Source organism: Haemorhous mexicanus, chromosome 5, assembly GCF_027477595.1.
Source record: "Haemorhous mexicanus isolate bHaeMex1 chromosome 5, bHaeMex1.pri, whole genome shotgun sequence".
NCBI classification, from domain to species: Eukaryota; Metazoa; Chordata; class Aves; order Passeriformes; family Fringillidae; genus Haemorhous; species Haemorhous mexicanus.
Window position 1 is genome coordinate 25,427,866 of NC_082345.1, and position 6,933 is coordinate 25,434,798.

Below are 6,933 nucleotides of genomic sequence, written 5' to 3' on the forward strand. Positions count from 1 at the left end.
TGGAGAGGAAGGACCCCCCAGGTTTATGTCACAATGAACACACCAGCTGTGGATACATGTTCACCTGTCAACCTGCCTGCAAGCCAGCACTGGCATTCCAGCTTCTGGAAACCATCACAGCCCCATCAAAAGTGACACTTAGAACATCTGTATGAAATCTACCTACCTTGTGACAGACCAGGCATTCCTACCTTACCTGACAGACACGTACTCAAGTATATTTCAAAAAAGAGGAAGAGAAATTTAAATAAATCCCTCTTATCTATTTGCTGCTGTTCAGATCTTGTGGGACATGTTGATGAGGTAATTATAGAAAAAACTGTAGAAAAAATTGTGTAGCTTGTTGAATTCATTCCCTGCAGACACTGCCTGTGTGGGGCAATGTGGCCATAAGTTTTTCTGGGGAGCCATCTGAAGGCAAGTCTGTGCCTCCCTCTAAGGCCTCACCAACATCCCTCCAGTACAGAGCAAGGCAGTTCTCAGCAGTGCTGGGCAGCACATTCACTTCCTCTGGCCCCATGTCGTGAGGGCCAGGAGGACAGAGGACACAAGGAGGGGTTTCTCAGCCATGTCCCCTCCTTCTGCTCTATCGGGAGCAGAAAAACATGCACAAGGAGAAGGCATCTCAAAGCAGGATAATCACAGGCTGGCTATTCCCTTAATGAAGGAGGTGGATAGAAGATGAGCAGTTTACTGTGCAGAGCTGGTCCTCCTGCCACAGAGCTTTTGAGACCACATCCCTGCCCAGTACAAATGTGGTCAGGTCAAAGTCTAGTCTGTAATATCAATATAAGATACTTCCATACCACATTGTGACTGCAGGGGCATGCTGCTCTCTTTCTGCCTCCCTTTCCATCCCTTTTTCCCTTTGCTGCTTCTATCCTTTTTCTCTCAGGTCCTCCCTCTTTTTCATGTCAGTGTCTGCATCCTCCTCATGCCCTGTGTGTCTCAGATTCCTCTTTCTCTCTGCAACACCTCCCTCCACTGCCTGCAGGTCTCCACCTCCATGAAGCAAGAGAGGGCTCACACTGGGATGAGACAGAGAAGGAACTTGGGGAAGAAAGAGATCTTCCTCCAACTTAGCCCAACAAGAACCCACACACCAGACACAGCCCTGCTGAAGGTGCCTCTTTGGGCTGGAGTGAAGCAATGTGGACACTCACACAGGTGGTGTTCTACTGCACAGGGCATAAACCAGGCAGGGAGGAAGCACAAATCCCATCCAGCTGCTCTTCTAGCTAGGCTTTTAAATTGTCTCACTCTCTTCACATGCACTGGTCTGTCATGTGTGTGTGCCTTCAGGGCTGTCCTCAGCCGCCTGGCAGTGGCTGTGCAGAGGGTGCAAGGGGGAGCTGGAATGACGGGGGTTGGGGATGGCCAGCTGCCAGTCATGGCCAGTACCAGGGTCCCCTTAGTCCCCTGACACACACAGACACGTGGCATGGCTGCTCGGGGAGGCCCAGCCAAGAAGCCTGTCCTTCTCCACTGAATCTCTACTCTGTTTCCCAAGTGACAAGCCACAAACTCCCTTTCTCTTCCCAGACAAACAGAGGCTTGAGTGAAGCGCTGCCTCGGCCCTGGCACGCAGCCCCCCGGTCATTATGGATTCTCCTCCAGCCCCTGCGAATGACAGCACTCAGCCATGTCAGCAGAGGCCATAGGCTGTGCCTCCCTGTCCCCACAGCATCTCTCTGTGCAGCCTCAAGCATTGCTCCTTCACATCCCTACTCCCCAGCCCCCTCCTCTCCCACTGTGTTTGTGGCTACTGCCCATCCATGTAAAGGCAGGGGAAGCTGTGGCACAGCATGGTGACCAGTGTGAGAGTTTGCTAGGATTAGGACCCTTAGCAGCAAGGCTTGGTAGATAGTGTCACCTCTTGACTTTAACCTCCAAAGCTCATTTTGCTGGGATTTACAGTAAAACTGACTTCAGACTGCTAAACCTGGTCCACAAGTTCTCCTCCTAATCACCAGAGACTTGCACACATCCACACAAAAGCATGAGGCAAATCACCCCTCACCACCTTCCTGCCCTTTGGCCCTTCAGCACAAACAAAATTACCTCCTTCAGCAAGACAAGTACCTGAGTGGCAGACCTGGAACAAGTCCCTGCAGCATAACAGTGAGGGTTTGCACTCATACTCTGTCCCAAATGAGCACCTGCCTCCAGTGGGGCTGGCTCAGCCTCTGCCCATGGTGCAACCCCATTTTCTGCCAACGTGATCCTACGAGGAATGATAATGCCTCTCCTGGAGCCTGTGCACTGACCTGTGGAGTGGTCAGGGCTGGAGAATAACATTCTCCTGCTGAGACAATGCTTCCCTCCCCTTCGTCTTCCTCTTCAGCATGATGCCTGCCCTCCTCCCAACCAATGCCATCCTCTCCAGCATCTGCCTGGTGTGGGACATGGCTTGTTCCCAGACTGTAATTTAACCCTCTTTCAGACTGGCTCGCCTGACAGGGGGGACTGAACCAGGCTGGCTGCAGCGTGCAATTACATCTGTCAGATTAGCCATAGCATGCATGATCCGGAGCACGTGCCAGATGTGGCACACAAACAGCACTCGAGCCAGCACCAAGAGAGGGTTGTGCAGACAGATAATACCCAACACAACATAAATCTTGCCAGTACAGAGTTAAGCCAGCATTGTTTTCTAAACAAATCTCAAACAGCAGAGTGAATTCATACTGGATCAGCATTTTCTACCATGTAGCTGCAGCAGTTTTGACCCAGTACCAAGCTCCCTAGAGCTGGATTTATTGTCTTGTCCACTCTGAGCCAGTGCCAAAGCCATGTCCTGAGAGGACTGAGGAATTTAACCAATGCTAAATGACTTTGGAGGCTCCATATGGGAAGAGCTTGCTTTCTTCTGCAAACTCCTCAACAATGACACCGAGTGTGACTGCACGGGCACGCTCCCTGCCAGGCTCTGGCCAGGAGGAAGAGTGACACATCAACAACTCCACAGTCACTTGTCACCCACAACGCACGCCTGTGCGCACCGGAGGGTGTGAACCACAGGGGAAAGGATCACTTCACAGTATCACCAGCTGGCACCAGCATCCAGAAACAACCCCACCAAGCAGCATCAGCCCTTCCCAAGGCTGACCAAAGCTGCTCCTGCCCCAGCATGGTGGTCACATAGGAGGAGAAGTGAGGAACAGGAAACAGGGAAAAGCAGGGCTCAGGGCACCCCAGAGAAGGAAGAAAAACAGCAAGAGGCAGCAAAGAGAAGTTGAAGGCAGCAGTTTGTGTAGAAGGGCAGGTATTGGAGTAGTGAGTCAGGGGGCATTGAGGAACTGCAGATGGGGAAAATTGATGACTGGGTCCTGCAGTGGCAGCAGAGAGATGCAGTGGAAGATGCAGTGGAAGGTGTGCCCTCTGTGTCAGCATTGCCAGGTGGAACCTGGGCAGGAGGGGAGCAACCCATCACCTCCTTCAGGGGACACCACATCAGGACCACTGTGGGGGCTGCACAGAAGCAAAGACCCTGCCAGTCCCTTCCCCTCAGAGAAACACAACAGCTCCCAAAATGTGACTCTGAAAAACTCTGGTCTCTGCCAGAGTCTGTTCAGAGCCTGAAACTACAGCCTGGCAGGTTGCAAACTCCCAGACCTCTCCTTTAAAATCCACTCCTCTGAGGTTACCCACTACTTTTCCAGCAGCTCGTTGCTTTAGGGTCTATTTTGGGGAGAGGCATCTCCAGGCACGTTCATGCTCCTTGAGGACTGGCAGCACGTCTGGGCCTGCCCAGGCACTGGGAGAAACAGCTGCTCCCACTCCCCTCCCACCCCCACACCACAGCAGCTCCAGCAGCACGGAGACATGGCATGGAAATAGTGCAGCCGATCTTCCTGCTTTCCCTGCAGAAGAGCTGAGGAAAGGGGCACTGAGGGCAGCCCCAGGCAGCAGGAGGCCCTTTCAGGTGCTCCCAAGAGCTCTGCGCCCCAAAATGGGTCAGGCTCAGCACAGGGCCCCTTCACTGCCTGTGCAGGGCACACGGCGTTCCCAGCTTATGAAACACACTGTCTCCAGTAGGAAAACATCCTTTCCAGTTGAGAAGGAGCACCAGGGGACAGCAGATAAGCAGTGACAAAGAGCATGCCCATCACCCCAAAAGCTGTGGCAGGCTGGGCTGGGTATTCAGAGGAGGTACCTGGCTAGGAAATGGAGGCCAGCATCTTCTGTGGGGAACTGGAATCCCCAAAATATCTGTGAGATGAGGAGGGAGGGGGAATCCTCCCCTCTGTGGCCCACTCCCAGTAGCATGATGCCCACTCCTGCTCTGCTGCAAGCTGCATCCCTGAGGTGACCCAGGCCAGAGCTGTGGAGCCCAGCTTTGCTGCTGGCCAGGCTGCAGCAGAGTCAGCCTGGCTGCCCCTTCTCCCGAGAAATAGGGGAGGTGGAGGAAAATGACGAATGGAGAAGAGCTGACAGGTGTGTGCCCAGGGAGGGGTGAGAAAGGGGCGGAATGCACTCAGGACTGCGTGCGGGGGACCTGCAGCGTGTCCCTCGGCTGCTCTGCAAACAACCCCTCCCTGCACACGCATGCAGAGCCGCAAGGGAAGGGGCTCAGAGGGGAGGGAGCAGCTCTCCATTGTGGAGAGGGTGCTGATGAAAGCCTAGATTTTGTTCACAGCATAGCAGAAACCCCTGCCCTTCTCCTCCCTCACACCTCTGGGGAACGAGCAACGAGAGGGAGGGAGGGCAGGATGGAGAGAGGCACAGACAGAGGTGCCGAGGTTGGCTTACCTCGCAGTGCCTGCGCTGGGGGTGCCGGCTGCGCGGGAGGTAAATCCAGGGCTCTGCTCTCCTTGGTGAGTGCTGGGAAAGGTCTCTGTTCAGTCACATGAAGGAGTGGCCTGTGAGTAGGTGCTCCAGCTCACCGCTCGATCGAAGCTGCCATGGATTCATTGCGAACGACTTCGCCTTCTGTGAGGAGAGGAGGAAAGGGGAGGGAAAAAAAAAAAAAAGGAAAAAAACCACCAGCTTAAGACTTGGAGGGTAGATTCACTTCTTTCTTAGGTTTCCAATGGCAACTGAATATGCCACATATGAAGATCCAGGGTGTGTGTGTGTGTGTGAATGTGTGTGTGTGGGAGGGACAGAGAGATGCACAGCTGCTGAGTCCACAGGCAGTGTAGGGTGTGAGCTAGTCAAGGCGTATCGGTGATTATGGGAACAGACAACTGGACACGGGCAGCAGAGTAGACAGACAGCCAGATGGAAAGAGACTGAAAGCATGGGAAAGAGGTTGGCCTGTGTGCTAAGAGCCTGGCTGTCCCACTGCACACAAAAGGAGAGAGCACCTGACCCAGCACAGGGCAAGATGCTGACGGAGCTGCTCTGGCAGAAGGTGAAGTGTGCCTACATACTCACACACACGCACACACACACACACACACATGCCATCTCCCAGCCCACACAGTCAACCCAGGCATGCCCCCTGCAAGGACACTCTGCGCACTCAGGACACACACACACATGCACTGTACACACACACAGACATTTACTCACTGGTCTTTCCACACCACTTTACATACAACCCCTAAAAACTCAGTGCTCCTCTAAAGGATGAGATGCTTCTTGTCTTCACATACACCCTGCACCTACCTACAAGGTATTAAGATGCACATGTGATAACTCAGACAACCATCACACAACACCACATCAGCTCCACCCAGCCTATTCCACCACTCCTATGAATAGGAGCAAAAGCATTTTATACAGCACAGCAAATAGTGATCCCTGCACAAATGCATATGGAATACCCAAACATGTCTACCACACACCAGCTCCTGACCCCTTATATGAAACTCTCACTGCACAAACACACAGCATTTAATGAGCCCACTCCCACAGCAGAGACCAGAAAAAGTGCCATGCACACACACACACACACACACACACACACACACACACACACACCCACCCACCCACCCACCCACCCATGTCAGTGCAAACACCACACTAGCAAATAACGTATCTGTAAGAAAATGAGGGCTCATAAAACATCCTCATGCACTCAGGAACATAAGTCAAGCAAGCACCAGTAGCTGTATATCACACACAAATATACTCTGCTTATGAATTGCCTGCAGCATACAAACTGATTGTATCAGATACTGTTACCTACCTAAACTCAGCCCACACAGTGGCATAGCATCCTTCTGGATCCTAAACATTAGCCCCAGACATATTCTGTCACATGGAAAACACAAATACTCATCAACATCCAACACAGGCAGACAAACACAAACTAGACATGAAACACAGACAGCCAAAAAAAAAAAAAAAAAAAAAAAGACATTCTTGAAAGTTATGAAGCTGGAACTCACTTTGGAGACAGCTGTATTATTCTATTATTCTGTGCAAGTGCACACACACACTTTCCACTGCCACACCAAATCTGCTTTAACTGCCCCATCTCTGAGTAAGATTTTTCCCTTTTTTTTTTCCTCACACTTCTGCTAATTCTGCTCATTCTACAATCTCCCATGTGTTTGTCCACGGACTGGAGTTGCCACTCTGGGGGGCAAAGTCTCTGGAGCAGAAAGCCTGCAAAAGCAGCCACACTCATCCCTTCTCTTTCCCTCTGTTCTGGCGTTAGATGTGCATAATTGGCATGCAGAGAAGAATATGCAGTCCCACCAGCCCCGACTCCTCTGAAACTGGCTGATAGTGGCATCAGCGGATGTGACTGCAAAACCTAAGCGTGGCAAAAAAGTGCATAAATCCTTTTGGGAAGTGGAGATTTGGCCAGGAAGGCACCAGCTTCCCCCAGGCCCCAGGAAAGACGAAGAGGTACCCGAGGTGAGTAAGAAGGGGCAAGGGAATGAAGGGAGATCGGCCCAGCACCAGGGACAGCACAGCGAGCACTCCGCCAGGCTTAACAAGCTCGGCAGTGTCACAGCGTGATGCTGCCAGCGATGA